This window comes from Setaria viridis, chromosome 1 (genome assembly GCF_005286985.2).
Source record: "Setaria viridis chromosome 1, Setaria_viridis_v4.0, whole genome shotgun sequence".
NCBI classification, from domain to species: Eukaryota; Viridiplantae; Streptophyta; class Magnoliopsida; order Poales; family Poaceae; genus Setaria; species Setaria viridis.
This window is the reverse complement of record NC_048263.2, coordinates 12,392,996-12,405,531: the sequence shown is the minus strand read 5'-3', so window position 1 is coordinate 12,405,531 and position 12,536 is coordinate 12,392,996.

Below are 12,536 nucleotides of genomic sequence, written 5' to 3'. Positions count from 1 at the left end.
TTATTCTGGAAGTTCCTCCGTGGATCGAAAGGGCGTACTTCTTGACCAGACAATCGGTGGATGATTTGGCTTAAGCTCTCAAACTCCTGCGAGGCGTATTTTTCTTTGATATGAGGTAGGAGACCTTGGAAGGCTATATCGGCCAATTGTGCATCAGTCAGGGCCAGGAAGTAGCACTTATTCCTGATCTCCCTGAACCTCTGTACATATGAGGATATCGGCTCGTCGCTTCTCTGCCTGAGGCTGGTTAAATCGGACAGCTTCATCTCATGTATCCCGGCGTAGAAATACTTGTGAAACTGTCTTTCCAAATCAGCCCAGGTAATTATCGAGTTGGGCGGTAATGTAGTGAACCACTGAAAGGCTGACCCAGACAGGGATGACGAGAAAAGGCGCACCCGTAGAGCATCCTGCGCCGCTGCTTCCCCGCATTGGATGATGAATCTGTTCACGTGTTCCACGGTTGAGGTATCGTCTAGTCCCGAAAACTTACTGAAATCAGGAACTTTATACCAATGGGGAAACGATAGTGAGTCGTATGTAGGCGGGTACGGTGTCCTGTATGTGTAGGTCTGCACCTTCGGTTTTAAGCCGAATTGTTCTTGAATCACCTCTGCTATGCGTGCCGACCAGTCCGGCTGTTGCTATTGCTATGCGTGCCGACGGGCTGGGGAACTAGTACGTGCTGGTATACTGGCGGCGGGATGACTTGATGATGAGTGAAAGCGTGCGGCGTCTAATGTGTCATAGCCGGCTGCATAGTCAGGGTCGGCTGTTTGAATGAGCCGCCTGCTTCATCATACAGTACGAGCGGTGCAACGCCCCGAAGTACTTCCGTTGATTCTGCCGCCCTGCTCATCTCCGGTGCGACAGGCTGATACTGCGGCATGATTGGCCTAGCGGCCGCCTGGAAAGATGCCTGGAGTTGAGGACTTCCATGGTTGGCCGGTTGATCCTGGGCGGTCGTCACTGATGGTGCCCCCCAAGGTGCTGGATTTAACGGAGGAAACTATGCGGAGGACAACTGAATACGACGCAGCTGGAGATATTGCGCGCCATTAAACCCCATAGGGATCGATGATGAGGAAGCGCCAGAACCTCCAACTGGAATTTGGGTCGGCTGAGAAGCCGAATAAGGTGTATTTGAATAACTCTTGTTTGGAGCCGTAATTGGCGGAGCATATGCCGGCCCCTGGTACCCTTGAGATACGCCGCTAGCTATGGAGCTGATGACGGCATTGTATACCGTAGTAGAAATCACCGGGGATTGATCGATGAAAGCTTGATAGACAGATTGTTGAACCATCTCGGACATCTTGTCCGAGTCCTCGGTGATTGTGATCTGGCGGGGAGTTGGAAACGGAGTCTTTTTGACAGTCTCTCCGCTCCTAGTGCGACTGAAGGACTGCAGACATGTCTTCCGGTAGTATGCCGTCTGCTTCTCTAATTCTTCCCTCTGGCCGTCCCTGAGGTCTGCTTCTGTCACTTCGATGACGTTATCTTCCGAGACTTCAGCAGCTTTCGACATAGTGGCGGTTGTATTTGTCCCACCAGGCGTGCCAAAAGTGTGTTGGCGCTAGAAATCGACCGATCGAATTCCCAGCGTCGGACACACGACCCGGGAGAATCTGCTTAGCTCCTGTTCGGGTGATCGCCCTGATGCGGTTCGCGCGGCGTGCCAGCCAATCTGACCTGTTGATTGGCAAGGAAAGAAACGTGTCAGATCCCAGAGGTTGTGATCGGCTAAGGTTCCGATCTCGAGAAAGCTTATCAGCGAATCGGCCGATTTGCCATAATAAAGAAATCGGCTATGATGCAGTCGATTACCGGGCAGCATTAATAAAGAAAACTGCTGGAGTAATCTAAACAACGCTACAGTAACAACACTAGGAACAGATCTAATCGGCTATGCGTGGAATAAATAGATCAAATGACGAAATACAAGAAAAGCCAAAGTTGCCGATTCCTAGCTGGATAACTAGTGATAAAACCAGAACAACAGGTAAGACCTAAAATTCTAGTAAATATCGATAACTGATGAATAAATCTAAATGAAACGATAGCGATGCGCCCGAAGTTAAAGCTTAGAAATTATTCGATAAGCGGAACTTACAAGATCGGCCGGAGGTCAAGTTGATGCAGCCCCGCCAACCCGTACGAACTCGTGAAAAGAGAAAAGTATTGGGGAAGTCGCCGGTTTGAAAGTAAGTACGAGGAAGTAGTAGTTTGTTGTATTGAGTTGATGATGATTACAGATCTACAAGGGTGGCTATTTATAGCCCGTTACAAACGACTTCTTATCCGATTAGAACTCTATCCCTAAATTTAAACAGAAAACGAATATTTACAAGTACGATTCGTACTAGGTCGACTATCGCACTCTTCATGGGCTGATTCCCTCTTCATCTTCATAATCCTCTTTAGGCCCACACCGGTCCAATTATTCCAGCCTCCTAATCGGCCGATTTCTATTCACCTCATCGGCAAGGGACAACCGATTAGGACCCATGTGTAGAGGGCTCAGACTACTCCGACCCTAGGACCTAAGGTCAGGCGAGGCAGAGATCCTCCCTTGGAGGGTCGGGCGCATCCAATCCCAGACCTCAGGGGTTGGGCGAGGCGGAGCTCCAAAGGTCAATCGGCCGATCCATAACTGTAGCACCAATCGGCCGATTTCCAACCGCCATCCCTGCATCTCGCTGTTTCTTCTGATTTCTTCTTTCCCTGACGCCGATTACACACGTGTCAAAATCTGGCGTCAACAATATGTTTTATTAAATTGCATTATCACGCAGTTTCGATATTTGAATATAGTATGACTAAATATATATATTAGTGATTAATTTCATAATAATCATTCAGTCCCTAAAATATCCCAACTGAACAGGAAAATCAGAGGACTTCTTGTGTTCAATTTTACCCCAAAACATACCGATTTCTAGCTAGGTATCCAATATAACCAAAACCAGGAAAATCAGGGGCTAGCCTAGTCATTAATTTCGTCAATCAAATCAAGACATGTCCAATCAGGTGCTTGCCCAACCATCATTATTAGACAAGTCTCAGTGCACAGTTTCATTGTACTATTACCAAGACTGGGAACTAGGTAACTGTGCCTGTTAAATGTCATGCGGATGGAACTCCTATCACATATGATGGAACTCTCCCTTCTGTCTCTTTATAAAGACCTTGCCAAGTTAGCAAAATTGCTGATGTGACATGAAATTTAATGCTCATGAAACTTTCCATGAAACTTCCACTGAAACTGACCTTCGCATCAATCAGAGCTAGCCTGGGTGCTTCTAATGATAGGCATGAAAGACTTTTTTTCGAATAACACAGTAGGGCATGAAAGATTTTTTCCTCTCTGTGTTAATTTATCCTAAAATTATCAGAATTCCTTATTATATTTAGGGACAGAGGAAACATTATAGCTTCAATGGTTTGTTAAAACAGTGGTCACGAGTTTGTTTTGGAACTGCTGATTTTGAAAACGCAGTTATTTGTGACACTAAGAAGAAAAAACGGAAGTAACATATTAATATTGGTCAGTGGCAATAAACTAAATAGGGGGCAGGACAACAGGATTATGACATGCATGCCAACACACCAAAGTTTTACGCTCTACCTCTGAAATATACGATTTATTAGGATTAAGAAAGTCAAGCTTCATAGAATTTATTTGACCAACAATTAGTGAAATTATAGACATACTTAGTACATATTCCGATCTCTCTGTTGCAAATTACTATTCATTATGATTTTTCTAAAAAATCCAAAATAAATAGTAATTTGGGATGGAAGGAGTAAAATCGTAAGATTCACATTTCAACATCTTTTAATATAAATTAATTTGTAGCATTAGCAATTAAGGGTAAATTGAAGAGTAATTGACATTATATTCAAGTATACTCTCAAAACATCAACACGCACGCTGCAAGCCCAGCTAGGTATATGAACAACGAAATCCGTTAGTACTTAGGACCCGGCCCGTTTGTATCCAAACAAGTCGTAATTTTGTCCACGCGTGCTCTCCTTTGAATTGATCTACGCAAGAAGAGCACATATTCGAGAAGCCAAGTTCAATGCGAGAGTCGTTTGCTATATACAAGATGTGTAAATGAGGAAATGGCATTTATACGAAGAAGTTTCTCGTCAAGTTAGCAGGTATGCAGGGATGACTATAAATTTTTCATCCTAAGAGAAAATTTTTTGCGTAGTACTCCTTCCGTCCTAAATTGTAGATCATTTGACATTTCTAAATTCATAACTTTTACTATTTATCTAGATATATACACTATATATAGGTACATAGCAAAAGCTATGAACCAAAAATATCAAAATGACTTATAATTTGGGATGGAGGAATTATTAAGTATACAAGTGTATAGCTCCATTAAATTAGCACGTGTGTCTCACGTGGTGGAAAGTCTGAAACTCTGACAACTCTAGCAGCCTGCCAGCTGCATTCTGCCTGCATTTAAGAAACCTTTGACTGGACGACGACTTTGATATGGACGTGCATGCTGCGCCGGTCAGCCGCTGCTCTCCAAGCGACCATGCATGCATATCGTCGCGGGCAGGCGGCGGTTCTGAGGCGGCGTTCTCTTGTCCGCGTCAGTGTGCGGGGTGCCGTGCAGTAGCGCGGGACATATGTTTTGACGCTCCGGAAACGTTGGTAATCGGAAGAAGGGGTACGACAGTCTAGCTAGGGTCGTTGGGGAACTCGTGCATTGTCGTAACCGGCCGGCCGGGGCAGACGGCCGGACAGCTTTGGCGCCGGTCGTGGAGTCTGTATACTAGTAGAAGATGTTGTGTTTGACTTTAATTTGAGGCTGGGGTGCACCAACGCATCATGCGTGAGTCCATGGTCCAAAACGGCACCGGTATCGATGTTCCATCCGCGCTGGTATGATACTGCAAATGGGGCTTTTCCCAGTAAAGTGGTGTCGGCAACGTGTACAAGAAAATTTTTGATCATCTCTGTTAGAGTTATGTCGAATATTGTGTACTATTTCGTTATGTTTGGATTTGAAGTTGTATTAGCGGTAGGGTGTAGAGTACGTGTTGGACTCTTGTAACCTGAATTCCTCGTAAATATAAGAGGATGACTGCTGTTGTAACCATGATGACATGGCGACAGACTCGTAGGGGGAAGCGGTGTATTGCCGGGACCCTAGAGCGACCGGTGTTGCAGTTTGGGGAGGAGTGCCCGTAGTTATGGCTCGGGAATGTAGACTTCGGCTAAACCTCGTCAACAAATATCGTGCCTCTGACGTCTATGATTTTAGATACATTATCTCGGTAGATGAATCATTGCTTCCGCACATTATTATTCTAACAATCTCCAAGAAGATTGGATACTACCGCTTTCACACTAGCGAAAGATGACACCTCGAAATGCACGCACAAACTTATATGCTCTCCTCCCATTAGAAGACGTCGATAAGCTCCATGGGCACGCCTGAAGTAGGTGGGATACAGGGCCGTACACTGGTCGGTGCAACATGGGCGCATGTTCAGGGCCGCCAAATCTCCATTTAGTACTAATTAACAAGCTTAATTAAACAGAAAAGAAAAAAAAAAGGCTGCACAAGTATGAAAGGCCCAGCATGTTGAAAGCCCACTAGACCACAATACACACGCATGAATTAGCCCCTGACGCTTCCTGATGTTGCCTGTTCGGCTTCTCTCGCTGCAAAATTGGATTATTCCCGCGCCTCTTTCTGTTGTTCATCGACGATAAGCGCTAGGGCTGCCCCGAGGCCGTCGCGTTTCCGGCTTTCCACGGTATGCAGCTACGTCCACGCTCACATTTTTAAACTTTATTAAGGCCCCCTTTTGCATTTTGTTCCGGGACCTCAATTTGTAGCTACGGCGCCCCTGGTGGGATAAGTCGGTGATCCTCTACCGTGTCAACAAACTCACCATCTCCATTACATATCAGTCAAGGAACTAGGTTGTCCTAATCAAATGTAGTTGACATTTTTAGTTCATTTGGTGAAGCAATGTGATTCAAATAATACTATGTTTGGTTGGTAATCCGATTATATGTACTATATTGGTTCAGTTTACTTAGCTTTTAATTTTTAATATGGATTTGAGTATTAGTGCCGGTGGAAGATAAAGCTGGTACAACAACTGCACCGACTGGGCTTACACCGACTGCAGGTGTTCGTACACTGGTGGAAAACGTACCTTTAGTCCCGGTTGGTAAGGGACATAGATTCCGAAAAAACAACCGGGACTAACTATTCGGGATAAAAGGGGATCCTTTAGTCCCAGATCATTCATCCGGGACTAAAGACACCTTTAGTCCTGGTTGGTTTTAACGATCAGGACTAAAAAGGTTGAAAAAAATAAAAAAAATGGGACCACCCTCCCGCCCACCGGCCGCTCACTCGCGCCCGCGCCGGCCACCCGCTCGCTGCTACCCGCCGTGCCGGAGCTGCCCACCCGCTTGCCCGCCTGGAAGAAAGGGAGAGCATAAGGAGGGAGAGAAGCTGCGTGCGCGAGATAAGAAAGGGAGAGGAGAAAATAAGGTAGAGAGAGTTGGGAGGTGTGTGTGAAAAGGCTCCAGTTAGGCGTTTAGACTCCTCCTCCTCTACCTGGATCTGCATGGAATCCTCCATGGATCAGAAGGCTGTGGTCAAGGCCGTGATCAAGATCGCGACATCTGCGGTGGCTACAATGCTGGCCAGGAAAGTCATCCTCCACTTCGTGATTTTAAACTGGTGTTCCCTTTGTACTGGCCTGGTGATGAAGCCTCTAATTGCTTTGAATAAAAGCAAAGATAATCTCCAGGACAAGACAAAATAATATTCTCAAATAATTTGTACTTGAAAAATATACAAAGTAGAGTGCTCTCTCCTTTGTGCGTCAGGCCAAATTGCACGTCTTCAATCCCAACTCCGTGAAGGACTCCTTGCTCTTTCAATCCCAATGCTAATGTGCATGAGAGGCGGACGGGAGAATCATTGCATGGATAGTAACATGCATCTTTATATTGCCGTGACAGCGACAAGGCGGCCCTGTTCGAAAGTAACTGCTGGTAGATTATTATAATAGATCTTCCTTTGGAGTCGCCAAGACAAGTATTTGCCTAGTTCAATCCACCAATGCAAGAGGTTGCACGCATTATAGCATCAGATCTTACGATATGTACCGGCATTTGTGACGTCTATCTGCACCGTAATTTCTTTTTTTTTTACACTTGTAATTATAGTCTAGTGACTAGCCATTGTAGTAACCGCTCCTTTAATGTGTTGGGCTATTATACCCCATCCACTCGCTCATTTGGAATTGTAGGAGTGTGCAAGAGCCCACTGAAGTGCAAGGCACACGTCAAGAACGCATCCATGCCACCAAGAGTACTAAAGTGTGATCATCCAAAGCAATTAGCACAAGCTTAGAAATTTTGTAATGCTAGCATAGGTCTAGAGTGAGAGAGTGCAAGGTGTTACTACTTTATGTGTGGTTCTAGCAGTGAACCAACCTTGTAAGATTGGTACGCCGGTACCTTGGTGCTTTGGTGGCTCATCATCATGTCTTCAACCGTCCAGCTTAGTGCAGAGCACCGACAACAACCATGTGCGGGGGATGAGGAGAGCCCTTCCTTCATGGAGAAGGTCCGAGGAGGAGACGCGTCAGGGTGAATGGAAGAGGAGTGTTGAGTCTTGCCTTTGTAGTAAGCTTCTCATCCAGTTTGACGAGAGCCTTTGTGGCGAGCTCAAAACCTTGATCGGGAGAGACTTAGTGATCGGGAGAGACTTAGTGATCAGGAGCATATCCTTGGTGGAGCTCCAATGTGGGCTAGAGGTGATATTTGCCTACCAATACCACGGAATAAATCATCATGCAGAGTTTGCATCATTCCTAATCCATTTATTTAAGTTACCATATTCCATACTTGCAACTTGAGTGCCTTTACTTTCTTAGAATAGTATGGTTCTAGGATTGACTCTAGCCTATAGGTTGCAAAACACTTTGGGTTTGGATGCAAACACCAGAAGAACTACAGTTACTCATTTAGATAGTATGTTATAGTTTATGCAACATAACGGAAGTCGTATACCTATGGTGTTTAGATTGCCAAATTCACGCTTCCCCTCTTAGGCTGTGTGAGCACCGATTCCTTTGAGATATACGATAGGACCCCAACAATGTGGGCGGGTACATGGGCGTGTGTGTAGTAGGTGAATGTGCGTTTGCACTAGTTGTTGGCTTACTTCGATAAATCTTGGCCAATAATAAACTATATTGATTTTGTGATAGCAGAATGATATCATTGGCTTCATATCGCCAAGCTCATGCTCATAATTTTTCGTTAACGTATTCGAAGAGAAATATTCACTAGTCAAAACTTAGTTTTGAATGCGTAATGTGGTCAAATCAGACCCTATATGTTTGATGTTTCCAACTGGAAGTAGTAGGAGGCAAACAAAAACATGGAAAATTCACCTCCTATTGGACCAAATGTTCCCTGGCAGCAAGATAACTAAAGTGGGGACTGGATTATGACACGCATGTCCTCGCTGCGCGCTAATTGAACTTTTAGTTTAACACCGGATGGAGAGGGCCGTGTCGCGCAGCTTGCATCTCTAGCTAGGTAGAGCATGCAAGACGAAATCTGTTTGTATGTCCACGCATACACGTCTATGAATTGATCTACGTTACCTGTATTTTTAGATGAAAGAATTTTATTCCGACCTCTACATAAGAGGCATGCATCAACATTCATTATTATAGTCTCAGCAGATGGCTAGCTGTGGTAGAGATACTATGCAAAAAGAAAGGATAACATTCAAATGTACCCTGTAAAAACTCCTTTTTGCTTATATTAATGGGTTATATAAGCTTTGTAACTAGCCCGAGGCAATGGACAGGTCATTGGTTAGTATACATGTGAAAACGGCATTATGTATATTCAGGAATAATGCATGTGCAGTTTTCTCTCTCTCTCGTATTCCGGGTTGCACAAATCTGGAAGCAGTACATTGAAGGATGATATTCTCTTTAGCTGATTTTGCAACTACTTTCCAAGCAGAAGTCAAACATTGTTATATCAGTACACCAAACTGGAATTGCCTTGGCCAAACTGGAAAGTGAGCATTTCTTTAGCTGTTTTGTGGAGCTGTCCAAGGAAACTGTACATTTTCTTGGTTGTTTTGTGTGAGCCGCCAAGGAAAGTGTGCATTTGATTGGAATTTTGGTTGAACCTCCAAGTAAATTTCACAATTTTTTGGCATTTTTGAGCCGCCCAACTAGATTGCGATGAAGAATACGTGAATAGTTCATCTTTCTCATTTTAATATGGAATTAAAACTTGTAACTTGTATTCTCCTTCATAAGAACTTCAAATTTGATGGTTCTTTTCTCTGAATTCTTCTAAGCTCACGATGTTTCATTTAGTGGCATTTGTTTGTACGTTAATTGCTATTTATTGGATCATGTGGTTTGAATTGAGAATTGCATAAAGTAAGAATTGTGGTGTTATAAAAGTTTATTATTAGTGTTTATTTGATACTGGACAATGATCTTTGGAGTTGTTTTGGGTGTCAGTGTACAGATCTATTTGTAAGAGTGTACAATGTCCAATTCAAGCTGTTATAGTCAATTATTAATACTGGTTGAGTAAATTTTATTGGATATGATTGGATGATATTAAATTTTATTGTAATTTTTTCATGGTGGTATTTGTTTCTTTGGCGTCAAGGAAATCACAAATTCCTTGGCAGGTAAGGGCAGCCAAGGAAACATATTAGCTTGGCGGGTGAGGCCGGCCAATGATTGTGATTTACTTGACAGCCGGTGGCTGCCAAGAAAACTAATTTGCTTGGTTGGAAATTTTTCTTGGCAACTTGGAGTTTTTGTTGTTGTCCTAGTTTTCCTGGCAGCCAAACCGCAAGGAAACAATTCTTGGCAGGTAAGGAAATATTGGCAGATTTTGCTTGGCAGATTTCCTTGCCTCTCTGAATTCCCTTAGATCTTTATTCTTGGCAGATTTTGGTTGTTACTTATTTTGGTACATTCCTTAGCGGTTTCACCGCCAAGGCGATTCGTATTACTAGCAAGTGTGAAGAAGTTTCTTGTCAAGTAGTGTTAAGGACGCATGCAGCAGGGTACAACTACAACCAGCACGTGCGGCTTCACGTCATGGAAAGTTTTACTCTCGAGATGGAAAAAAATTATGTGCAGCCGGGCTGTAAACTGTGCCTCTGCCTGCCTTCTGTTTGCATTTAAAAAACGTTTTAACTTGGAAAAAGTCTGAATTACTACCCTCAACTATGGCCGAAGTTTATATAACCCTCTAAATTATAAAACCGTTTATTTAACCCCTTAAGTTTTAAAAACGAGTTCATTTTCCACTTTTGGCACCCAACTAAATCGGTTTGATAATGTGAACAGTGATTTTGTTTTTGTTGAGAACTAGTAGAGTGCACGTACGGCACGCACGTGTTTTTAAAAATTTTACATCTATAAAACTCCCAAAATAATAATTGATGCTGGCACTACAGCACCATGCATGGGAGCTAGCCCAACCTGAACCACGAAAGCACCAGCATACCTGCTACTTTGATCCATTTTCCCTTGCCCAAGAATGTGCACGAGCTGCAGGCTGCTTGTTAGGAGCCCGTGCATAGATGCACAGCATTATTCCTACACATGCATGCAGGGGCGGATCCAAAACGGGACTGCACCCGGGCTAAGTTGCTGAATCACAGCCAAAACAGTCTAATCTTGCCTCATAAACCTCCTTTTGTTAGGCTAAATACCACATATGTTAAAGGAACTACATGGGCTCGCCCCAGGCTGCAGCCCGGGCCCTAGATCCGCCCCTGCATGCATGTAGTAAACATGAAGCAAAAAAAGACAACAATTTATTTCAAAGAAAATTCGACCTTCTAACAGAACTGCATATCTATACTATATGTGTTGTATATTTGTGTGAAAATAAAAATACTACTAGATTTTAGGACTAATGCCACAGAAATCTTTGCAACTACACCAAATTAGTTACATTAGATGGGTGTTATTGCAACTATTCTGTAATTTGGTTGCAAAACATTGATGCTCTCGCCACCATCAAAATCCTGGTTGTGAATAGATGATCTTTTTGCAACAGTTAGGTTTCGGTTGTCATAAAGTTGTTTTCGTTGCAATATGAAAGTGTTATTGCCACCAAGTTTAGAGTCATTGGGATTGGTAACCAATATTGCCACGAATATTTTGTGTTGCAATACATGTGGCTATATTGCAACCAAATACATAAGTGGTTGCAAGTAAGAAGATACTATTGCCACAAAAAGTTTCTATTGGTAATGGTGGTTTAGTTTGTTGTAATTCATGTGGCTATATTGCAACCAAATACTAAGTAGTTGCATGAAAGTGAGAGACCAAGTTGAGATGTGCCTTGGTCTATTTGTGATGAGTGATTGATTGGATGATTTGAGGCTTTACCGGTTGAGTCCATATTCCATATGCACTTGATTATGCTAACGGCTAATCGGAGGTGTGAGTTGTATTGCGGTGTTTGTATAAAACATATCTTGTGTGTTGTGTCTCTTGGTTTGTGATGTGCAGGTGTAGGATGCGACATGGCGGTCGATGGCATGACGTGAAGGTCAAGCGAAAGGTTCATGCCGATGTACTAGGGCTGTGAAAGGTGGACATGAGTAGGCTTGGACTAAGGGACCCGAGGAGTTCGGGTAGAGTCATGGGCGATCCACATGGTGCATGAAAGAGCAAGAGTACACAGATGGTGATGGAGACGGCGTCGGTTGAGTCAAGCAGGATGGAGGCAAGTCGAGTAGGCGGCCGGGGAGCCGGGAGTGAAAGACTTGGAGGCGTCAAAGGCTTGGCAGAGGCCGGACACGTGTCGACATCGGTGAGTCACGCCTTGCGGGGCGTGCAAGAGGGTTTGACCAGTTTGGCCTCAAAATTGGGGATGAGTCACGCCTGCGGGGTGTGCAAGAGGGTTTGACCGGCTTGGCCTCAAAACCGGGGGACGAGTCCAGTGCGGCTGGACAGTGTTGAGTTGGAGGATGCGTGGCACTATCACAACGCTTGCGTCAAGGCGAAGCTAGGTCGTGAAGGCGTCGGATCTGTCTGATGAACGAAGAAAAAGTTGGACGGTTTTGCCCCTAGGGGGTTTGGAGTTGTATGCTTCATGTAAGGGCAACTTGGGAAATAGCCAAGTGTCTATATATATGAGAGATGGTTGGTTGGGACAGCCATCATTTTTGGTTGTATTGGTGGGGGTTTTCTCATTTTGTTGGCGAGAGCCTTTGGGGTGAGAGGGAGAGAGGAGGGATCTTTGTGTTGATCTTTTTGCCATCCTAGCTTGGATTGTGCTTCGGAGTAGCTTATAACCAGACATGGTGAAGTAAACCAAGAATCAATTTCGTACTCAATTGCTTCTCCTTCTCAATATCTGAAATTTATCTTTTTCCCTATTTTTGGAATATTTTTGGGTGAATTTTTGGATTTCGTGATTGGTAGCGATTTGGGGTGCTTTTCTTGGATCAAATCGGTGC